This window comes from Canis lupus, chromosome 10 (genome assembly GCF_003254725.2).
Source record: "Canis lupus dingo isolate Sandy chromosome 10, ASM325472v2, whole genome shotgun sequence".
Taxonomy (NCBI): domain Eukaryota; kingdom Metazoa; phylum Chordata; class Mammalia; order Carnivora; family Canidae; genus Canis; species Canis lupus.
In genome coordinates this window covers 26,582,328-26,593,718 of record NC_064252.1, presented here as the reverse complement: position 1 = coordinate 26,593,718, position 11,391 = coordinate 26,582,328, and positions in this window count along the sequence as shown.

Genomic DNA, 11,391 nt, shown 5'->3' with positions numbered 1-11,391 from the left:
AACCCGGGATCGAGTCCCAAGTCGGGCTCCCCGCAGAGACTACTTCTCCCTCTGCCTGTGTCTCTGCCTCTGCCTCTCTCTCTCTCTGTCTCTCGTGAATAAATAAATAAAATCTTAAAAAAAAAAAAAAAGAAAAGGAACCACAAAATGACCAACATAATGAGAAGTTGCTCGTGAGGTTGTGCAAACACAACCCCCCCTCATGAGATCTACAATTTCACCCCCACTTGATAAGCAAAAATTTAAGTCTGACCGTGGCAAGTCCTGACAGGAGTATGGAACAATGTGGATTCTTACACATCGTGGGTGAGAATGACAGTGGATTCACCCATTTTGGAAAGTCAGTTTGGCACTACAGCGTAGCTTTAAACCTGCACAGAATCTGTGAGCCAGCAGTCCGTCTCCTAGGGACACACCTCAGAGCACTGCTTGTACGGGTACACCCAAAAATCTGTTTTTAAATGTTCATAGCAACAGTGTTTGTGGAAACCTGAAACTGGAACCAGCCTCCAAATCCAGTAGCCTGAGCAAGTAAAGCCTGAAATATTCACACATGAGGTTATTATTCAGCATTGAGATAGAAGGAACTGCAGCCGTACACAGCAACTTGGATGGATCTCTCAAAATAAGGCTTAGCAAAAAGAATTAAGAATACAAACCATATGGTACCACTTATATATGGTTTAAAAGCAGGCAAAGCTAACACTATTTTGGGTAAGGATGTATGCACTGATTGTAAAACCAAATGAAAAACAAGGAAATTATTATTATGGGATCAAAGTAACGATTCCCCCTTGGGGAGCGAGGTGAGTGTGAATGCAGAGGAACACATAATCCTGGGGATGTGCCTTTTAATTTGGAAGTTGTTTATGTGAGTGTCTGCTTTATTATTATTCTTTGAATGTCCGTATGTTTTCTGCGCTCTTACATATATTATGTGTCACAATCTAAAAATTAAATTAAATTTAAAGATTTAATTAATTTAAAATTAAATTAAAAGAAATATTTCTGAAATTGTAGTTGGAGGTCCACACTATTTAGGGCATTTTAGGCTATGTTAAGGATTTTTTACTTTATCCTAAAAGTACCCGATAGTTCAGGGGGAAATTACAGTTGAAAGAGAAATACTAAAAGTAAAAACTCACTCTAAAGAAAATAAGGATAACTCAGGATATTCAGGGTGAGAGCTCCTCAGAGATATTTTAGGAGATACCCCATGAGCAAAACAAGAACAGGAGGGAAAGGAGCAATCGGAATGTAAGAATGAATTATTGAACGTTAAAAACATTGCTGTAATTTTCAAAATTAACAAAGAGTTAGTGGATCCTAGAACATAGCACAGAGATGTAAAATATGAAAGAAAAATCCAAGAAGTATAAAGGATCTATTCAGGTCTAACATCTACCATCAAGAGTTTCTTTTTCTTTTTTTTTTTTTTTAAGATTTTACTTATTTATTCATGAGAGACACACAGAGACACAGGCAGAGGCAGAAGCAGGCTCCATGCAGGGAGCCCAATGTGGGACTCGATCCTGAAGCTCTAAGATCATGTCCTGGGCGGAAGGCGGGCGCCAAACTGCTGAGCCACCCAAGCGTCCCTATCAAGAGTTTCAGAAAGAGAAAGTAGGAGGCTAAGAGGAGGGAAATGGCCAAATAGAAAATAATTTTCCAGCACCAAGCAGAGATAGCATCACAAAATTGAAAATCTTGTCAGCTGATGAGCAGGATGGATGTTTGTTTTGTCTTGTTTTTAAGTAAATTCCATCCCCAGCCTGGAGCCCAAAGTGGGACTTGAACTTACCACCCTGAGGTCAAGACTTGAGCAAAATCAAGAGTCAGACGCTTAACTAAGCCACCCAGGTGGCCCATAATTTTTAAAAGGCTAACACCTAAACAAGCTAAGAAATATCTCAACATCAAGGATTTAAAATATTTAAAACTATCTGTTTGAAACAAAATCACAGGGGCGCCTGGGTGGCTCAGTTGGTTGAGCATCCAACTCTTGATTTCAGCTCAGGTCATGAACTCAAAGTTGTGAGATCAAACCCCATGTCGGGCTCCGTGCTGGGTATGGAGCCTGCTTGGGATTCTCTCCCTCTCCCTTTGTTCCTCCTCCCCCCACCACTCTGCTTGCTCTCTCTCTTATTTTTTTTTTTAATTTTTATTTATTTATTTGAAAGAGAGAACGGGCACTCATGAGCAGGGAGAGAGGCAGAGGAGAAGCAGACTCCCAGGAGCCTGAGCCACCCAGGTGCCCTGCTCTCTCTCTAAAAAAAAAAAAAAAAAAAAAGTAAAATTTTAAAAATAAAACAAAATCACAAAGAAAGGAATATGAATCAGTCTGACATCATCAATAACAGGCCAGAAGACAACAGAGAAACTAATTCAAATACTAAGGGAAAATTACTTTGGACCAAAAATCAATTATGTACCTTCTGGGCCAGTTAAGAAAATCTGTGTAACAGAAAATGTGATTGACAGCACCCCCAAAAGAATAGAAGGTCACTTTTCTTTATTTTTTCAAATTTAAATTCAATTAATTAGCCTATGATGTGTTACTAGTTTCAGAAGTAGAGGTCAGTGATTCATTAGTCTTGTTTTGTTTCTTAAATTCCACATATGAGTGAGATCATATAATTGTCTTTCTCTGATTAACTTATTTTGCTTAGCATAATACTCTCCATCCACATCATTGCAAAGGGCAAGATTTATTTTTTTATTTTTTTATTTTGATGATGATGACTGAGTAGTATTCCATTGTATATATATATCCCACATCTTTTTTTTTAAAAAAGATTTTATTTATTTATTTATGAGAGACACACAGAGAGAGAGAGAGAGGCAGAGACACAGGCAGAGGGAGAAGTAGGCTCCTCGCAGGGAGCCCGATGTGGGACTTGATCCCGGGTCTTGAGGATCACACCCTGGGCCAAAGGCAGGTGCTAAACCACTGGGCCACCGAGGGATCCCCCCCACATCTTCTTTATCCACTCATCTATGGATGGACATCCGTGCTCTTTCCATAGTTTGGCTATTGTGGACACTGCTGCTATAAACATTGGGGTACAGGTGCCCCCTTTGGATCACTATATTTGTATCTTTGAGGTAAATGCCTAAGAGTGCAATTGCTGGGTTGTGGAGTAGCTCTATTTTCAATTTTTTGAGGAACCTCCATACTGTTTTCCAGAGTGACTGTACCAGCTTGCATTCCCACCAACAGTGTGAGAGGGTTCCCCTTTTCTCCACATCCTCACCAATATCTGTCATTTCCTGGCTTGTTAATTTTAGCCATTCTGACCAGTGTGAGGTGGTATCTCATTGCGGTTTTGATTTGCATTTCCCTGATGCTGAGTGACGTTGAGCACATTTTCATGTCTGTTAGGCGGCCACTTTTCTCATCTAACAAGACATATGTGGGAAGTATTGCTTGCCTGTCCCATAGATCAGAGACATTAGGGCAAGCATCTCTACCTTGTATTTATTGCCACATGGTCACAAGATATCTGCTACAGCTCCAGACATCACACTCATGTTTCTTTCAAGGAGGAGAAAAGTTGGTGCCACATGCTTATGTTCCTTCTACCTTGATTTTATCAGGAAAACAAAGCTTGCCCAAGAAACCTAAGGAAACTTCTGCTTATGGTTCGGTTGCCAGAAATGTGTTTCATAAAGCTCCTCCTGGCTGCCAAAGAGCCTGAGACAGCAAGCAGTTAGCCAGATTATATTGCTGCCTTATAATTGGAAAAGGGATTCAGTGAGCAAGAAATAAGTCGGGGAATGGATATCAGGCTGGCAACTAGCAGATTAGCCTCATTAGCCAAATTCAACTATGAAGGCTAAATAAAGACATTTTTCAGACATGCAAGAGCTCTGAAAACTTACCTCCTGAACATCCTTCATTAAGAAGTTATTTCAGAATCGACTTCAGCAAGAATGTATTAGAGTAAATAATGCTAGCTTGCAGACCAAATACACACACACACACACACACACACACACACACGAGTCTCAGCAGTTAAATGCATGAAGAGTTCATTTTTTAAAAGATTTTTTTTATTTATTTGAGAGAGAGTGAGCACGAGAGAGAGAATGAGCAAGAGGAGAGGGAGAAGCAGACCTCCCACCGAGCAGGGAGCCTGATGCGGGGCTCGATCCCAGGACCCAGGGACCAAGACCTGAGCTGAAGGCAACCACCTAACCAACTGAGCCACCCAGGTGCCCCAAGAGTTCATTTCTTGACCACCTTAGAATCCAGTGTGGGCTAGTGGGGACTAGGGTGGGGGAGGGGAGTCTGCTCCATATAATTATTCAGGACTCTGACTTCTTCTGTCTACTTGTTCCACTATCTCCTGGAGCCTCAGAGTCCTCCATAGGACCATCCAGCTGGTGAACAAGGGGGGAGAGAAAGCAAAGAAGGCATGTCACTTCCACGGAAATACCACACCTTTTAGTCACTGGCAAGAACTAGTCATGGTGCCAAGAATAGATGCAAGGGGTTGAGTCATCTGCCATGACATCCAGGGACCAGAGGAGCTCATGGACTTTGGTGAACACCTCTAAGTCCAAGAGGTAGAAATCCACTAAGAAAAAGGAGTAGGAAAGAAGAAACAAAGGGATTTATCCAGGATTCTGGTGGAAATGTACCTGTGACAGCATGCCTAGGAAACAATTTTCATGTCTCCTAGATAGCATCCCAGGAGCAGAATGACTGGGTCATAGATGGCAACGTTCAGAGAAACTGTCAAACTATTTTCTACATGGGCTGGACTATTTTACATTTCATTGACACTGTTCAACAGTTCACGTTGCTTCACAGCCTTGCCAACACTTGATATTGTATTCCCATTTTAACTATTTATTATATGTGTACTGATAGATGTAGAGAACTTGCATTTCTTTTTTTTTTTTAAGATATTATTTATTTATTCCTGAGAGTCACAGACAGAGAGAAGCAGAGACATAGGCAGAGGGAGAAGCAGGCTCCCTGCAGGGAGCTGGATGTGGGACCCAATCCTGGATCCTGGGATCATGACCTGAGCCGAAGGCAGACGCTCAACTGATGAGCCACCCAGGCATCCCTGAGAACTTGCATTTCTTTAAGGACTAATGATATTGAGCATCTTTTCATTTGCTTATTTGCCATTCTAAATCTTCTTTGGTAAAGTGTGTTTTCAAATCTTTTGCCCATTGGAAAAATCAGGTTGTTTGTCTAATTTCTGAGTTATAAGAATTTATACATTAGAGGCGCCTGGGTGGCTGAGTCGGTTAAGCATTTGCTTGCAGCTCAGGTCATGGTTCCAGGGTCCTGGGATCAAGGTCTGCATCAGGCTCCCTGCTCAGCAAGGAGACTGCTTCTCCCTCTGCCCCTGCTCATGTTCTCTTGCTCGGTCACTCAACTAAATAAGAATTTATACATTTGTTTATACATTTCAAGTTCTTTATCAGATAAATGTTTTACAAATATTTTCTCCCAGATGGTGGCTTGCCTTTTAATTTTCTTAATGGTGTCTTTCAAAGAATGAAAGCTCTTACATTTAGGTATATAATCCATTATGAGTTAATTTTTGTATATGAAGTGAGGTGAGGATGAACGTTTTTTTCTTTTTTTCATATGGTTACCATCTTGTCGATTTCTAACCCCCCCAAAAAAAGACTGATCGAATATTTATTGAGATTATGTTGAATCTGTAGCTCAACTTTGACATGACACCTTAACAATATTGAATTTTCCAATCCTTGAAAGTATTATAACTCTCCATTTAACAACAGTTAATATTTAGTTCTTATTTAATTTCTTTCGACAATGTTGAAACTTTCAGCAATGTTCTGTAGTTTTAGGGGTATTGTTGCTACATGTTTTTGTTAGAGTTATCCCTAAGTGTTTCATTGCTATGTTAAGTGGCATTTTTAAATGTCAATTTCTAATTGTTCATGACTAGTATACAGAATTAAATTTGATTTTTTATATTGGCCTTGTATCCTACAACATTTCCGTATTCACTTATTAGTTCTATTAGCTTTTTTTGTAAATTTCACTCAGTTTTCTAAATAGATGATCATGTCTGATATTAAAGGCAGTTTTTCTTCATTTCCAGTCTGTATGCCATTGTTTTTCTTGCCTTATTGCACTGGTTAAGACCTCAAGTATGATGTTGACTGGAAGTATTAAGAGTGAATGTCTTTGCCTTTTTCCTGATCTTAGGAAGCAAGACTCAGAGTTTTACCAGTATAGATGATATCAGCTACGGGTTTTTTTTTTCCATAGGCACCCTTTATTAGATTGAGAGAGTTTCCTTCTATTCCTAGTTTGGTGAGAATTTTCATTATAACACTATTAAATTTTATCAGATTTTTTTTCTGCATCTATTTAGATTAGATGACTATGGTTTTTCTTATCTAAGGTAACTAATATGGTGAATTAACATTTGATTTTTTAAAAAGATTTTATTTATTCACGAGAGAGAGAGAGAGAGAGAGAGAGGCAGAGGGAGAAGCAGGCTCCATGCAGGGACCCCGATGTAGGACTTGATCCCAGATCTCCAGGATCACACCCTGGGCTGAAGGCAACGCTAAACCATTGGACCACCCGGGCTGCCCTAACATTTGATATTTAAAATCAATAATAAAGTTAAATATATGGTCTACAGTTTGCATTTTAAATATAAAAATGGAGATTTTCAGGTCCTGAAGGGTGTCCCAGACCCTCCATCTGGCTCACCTCCCACTCACCTCTCAATTCCATCTTCTTCCAACCACTAAGGTCACTACCATGTCACCACCTTCCCTCCCAGATGAAGCCACCAGCACCCCTCACCTTGGTCCCTGCCACCTCTTCCATCTAGCACTTGCAGCCAGAATGACTACATCATTTCTTACTAACCACTTATGATATTCTGATTCCAATAAGAAATATGTATTTGGTCGTCTTCTCATCTCATTTCTAGCACAGCACTTCTAAGACACTTGGAATTCCCTAAATGATAAGAGTGATAAAGACGTCTTGATATTTATAACAAGCCCCTTTCAACTACATCTGAGTTTACGTTAATGAAATGACTTTTTTTTCAGATTTTATTTATTTTTATTTATTTATTTTTTATTAATTTATGATAGTCACAGAGAGAGAGAGAGAGAGAGAGAGAGAGGCAGAGACACAGGCCAGAGGGAGAAGCAGGCTCCGTGCAGGGAGCCTGATGTAGGACTCGATCTGGGGACCCCAGGATCACACACCTAGCCGAAGGCAGATGCCCAACCGCTGAGCCACCCAAACATCCCAATGAAGTGACTTTTGGAAAGCAACTAAGGATGGATGCTGGTTGCCAGGGGAACTAACCAGGTGATTACAGGGTTCTGACTTTCAGCCCCACCCTCATGACTTCCAGGGAGAGGAGCAGGGCTGCAGGTTGAATCGGTAGCCAAGGGCCAATGATTTAATCAATTGTACCTATGTAATAAAGCCTCCATAAAAATCCCAAAAAGATGGGGTTCAGAGAGCTTCCAGATATGTCTGGAGGTCTCAAGAGAGTAGTGTGTTTGGAGAGCATGAAAGCTCCACACCTCTTTTCCCAAACCTTGCTCTGTGCACCTCTTCCATTTGGCTGTTGCTCAGGTATATCCTTTTATAATAAATCAGTAAACTAGTAAATAAACTGTTTTCTTTAGTTCCGAGAGCTGCTCTAGCAAATTAACTGAACCCAAGGAAGATGTCATGTGACCATCTGAAGTGGGGTATAGTGGAGGGGAGACTTGTGAGACTAAGGAGCCCTTAACCTGCAGCATCCAACACTATCTCCAGATCAATAGGATCAGAATTGAGTTGCTTGATAGTGTAGGAAAAAACACACTGGACCACCCTTCAGTGGCTCTCAGCTCAGGACCTCCATACTTTGCCTATGCAGTTCCCTTCATTGGCATTCCTGCCACCCGTCCTGTGATTACTAAGGACCTCTACCAGTCGCAGTTGTATCCATCTTTCAAAATAAAGTTCAACCATCTCCCCATGAAGCATCCCAGCTACCCTTCTCCCTAACCTCCAGCAGGATCTCCCCCAGTCACACCCCTGATCCTGCCGTCTATGCATGTCTCCCCATCGGCCTGGGAGCTGCTCCAGGACAGGTAACACATTTGATTCATCTTGCCACCCCGTGCTCTGCCTGGAGCAGGGCGTACAATAGGGGTTTAGTGTTTGTTGAGTGAATAAATAAATACATGCTCAGTGAAAAACTAGCCTTCCGCAATGCATGGGGAAGAGGGCAGAAGTTGGCCGGGGTGGTGGTGGGGGGAGGAGGGGGCTACACAAGAGAGGGCCTGCTCCAGTGGAAAAACTGATTGCAGAGAGATGGCTACAGGAAAGGGAGTTCCATGACCACCAGGTGGCGCCAGGCTCCCAGGCGTCTGTCGCCCAACTCTTGATCTCCAAATTCCCTTAAGGGATGAAGCAGGATCGACAGCAGCAGCAGTGAAAGAGAGTCCCCCTAGGCAGGTCCTTGGTATCACTTCAGATCCTCCGGTGGGTCTTACCCCGTTTGCTTTTCTGCACCTGAAAGTCCACCCCCCGGGGTTGAGAGGCCTGCTCTTTGCTGCACAGCCCCTCAGGGAGGATGGGGTGATGGCTGTGCCACAAGGGGAATGAAAGAGAGCAGGACTTGGATCCAGGAGACCTGAGCTCCTGTCCCCACTCTGAAACTTGCTGGCTGTGTGACTTGGGTACTCCGAGGCTCCGTCTTACTATGTGCGGGAACTTTCTGAGTGCTTTATGCTTATTACTCAGTTAATCCCTCCATCTCCCTAGGATGTAGAAACCACTGAGTCCCATTTGACAGGTGAGGAAACTGAGGCACAGAGAAAGTAAGTAGCTGACAACTAAAGGTTACACAGCTAGGCGGTGGGCCCACTTAGCCCCTGCTGGGAAGGGGTTAGATGGGGATGGCTGGGCTGGGAGGAGAGAAGAAGGTGAGGCTGAGGCCCCAGGAAGGCCCCAGAGGGTCCAGGCTGGCAGGGGAAGCCAAGAAGACTGAGGAGGAGCCAGTATAGATGGGCTCTTGGAGCCAAGCTGGAGGGAGACACAGAAGGCACTGAGGGCCCAGGAGAGATGTGGTCATTTCCGGAGCGCTGGCCAGAGCATGGGGCAGGCAGTATGACAAGAGGGAAGGGGGAGAAGGATGGGGGAGCTGGGTCAAGGGCCTCGTGGGTTTGTTTTAGGGCAGACACTGAGGCTGGACTGCTGAGGGAGAACCAATAGAGAGGCAGAGGCTGGCGGAAGGGTGGCTGATGATTCTGGAAGGAGAAGGCAGGAGAGAGGGACCCCAGGAGCCTCCACGGCCGGCCGTGATGTCCTCAGGTCCTCAGGCTTCAGCTCTCATCATACAGAGACGCATCCGGAAGCCTGGAGAGGTTAGGGACTCGCTCTCTCCCCTGGGGCCCAGGGCTTCCCTGGGAGCTCCTGCTGTGTGCCGAGCCCCGCCCCGTCCAGGGAGGGAGACAGCAAAGCCAGACCCAGTGGCTGAGCCCCAGGACCAAGATCACTGCCAGGAGACACGGGCCAAGGGAGGCGGTCCCAGCCTCTGGGGCTGTGAGTTCCCTACTTTCTCTCCCTCCTCCTCCGCCCCTTCCCACCTCTGTCCTGAGGGCAAGGGTGTTACCCAGGGGCCAGAAGGGGAGCTGTCCCGGAATCCCCAGTTAGAAGGCACCTCAGGATGGCTCTCTGGCCACTTACAACCTTGCCTGGCACTATCCTGCCCTTATGGGTGTATGAACTCCCTGGGTTCCCTGGCACCCCAGAAGGTGGGTGCTCTTACAATCTTCTTACAGGTGCGGAGACGGAGCAGCTTGCCCCAGTTACACAGCTAGCGACTGTGGTGGCCAGACCGTTTCCACACCGCAGAGCATAGCATGTCCGATGTCGTGAACACACCTCACCATCGGGCTGTCTGAAGTGCTGCAGAGCCAGGCCTGAGCCCTGACGGTCCAGACTTTGAAGCACGAGGCCAGCCTGCGGCTCCTTCTGATAGAGCCCTTCATTCCACGGGTGAGGACCCTGGGTCTCAGAGGGCAGATAACTCAGCAGAGCCCCCACCCCTGGTACGGAGCAGAACCAAAACAGGACTCTGACTTGGTGGCTCCAAGGCCACTGTCCCTTCCTCAGCCACTTGTGATGCCCCTTTGTCCCTTCCTGTCCTAGAAGGCCAGCCCGGTTCCCACGTGGCCTCCTGGGGACCCTCCCTGTGCGGCCCAGCTCCGGCGCCCTTACCTGCTGCAGACACACACCGCCCACGGGGCTCTGTCCCTTTCCTGCATCCCATTTCGACAGCCCCCACGAGGCTTTCCACCAGCAATGGGAAGAGATCTTTGCCCTGCCCAACCCCGTGGCAGGTGGGCGAGGGGCACCGGATGAGGAGGCAGGAGGACGGGTGTGGGCAGGCATGTCCTTTCCCGGGTAATACCTGGGCCCCTCAGGTGAAGCCAGAACCCCAGCCCCAGGGCAGGGAACCTGGCTTCCAGCTGAGAAGGTCCGAGACCCAAGCAAGGCCAGGACCTGGGGCCCATATGCACATCCTCCTGGCCTCTGAGCACACCGGCTCCTGTCCTCGAGGAGCTCAGGTCTCCGCTCCTTTTCCCGAGGGACAGCCGATGGTTATCTGATCTCTTCTCAGCTTTCCTTGCCTTTCCTTGCCTCCTCCGCCTCAGCCTTCCACACCCCCAGCTGGCCCCGGACAACCTCTCTGCTCTCCAAGGCTTCCTCACTGAGGCTGGCCATGCAGGAGCTCGGGGGGACCTCGGGCCTCCACCACCCTTCCATCTATGACTGGGAAGAGCGAGGCCACTCACCCACAGGTTCCTCAGAGGCCCAGCTGGGGCCTGACCATCTGTGTGTCCCCAGGGCCTGGCATGGAGCCAGCACAGGATAAATACTGCGGTGTGACATGCTTGATGTGGCAGGTGGGATCAGCTGAGCTGGAGTCCAGCTCCACCACTGCATGCTATGCAGCCTAGGGCAAGTCCCTCAACCTCTCTGAGCCTCTGTGTTTTGTTTGTAAAAACTGGACAAGGGATGCTGGGGTGGCTCAGTGGTTAAGCATCTGCCTTCAGCTCAGGGCATGATCCTGGGGTCCTGGGATCGAGTCCTGCATCAGGGTCTCCACAGGGAGCCAGCATCTCCCTCTGCCTGTGTCTCTATCTCTCTCTGTGTGTCTCTCATGAATAAATAAATAAAATCTTAAAAAAAAAAAAACTGGGACGAATGAGGCCTACTCCATAGGTTGTAGTAAGACCATGTGTGCAAACTAAATCTCGCAGTTTAAGGTGGTTATCACTCATTTATTCAGTAAGTACTGATGGAACACCTATTCTGTGTCACTGATTCTGAGTTCAAAAGGAAAGAAGCCAAGTCAG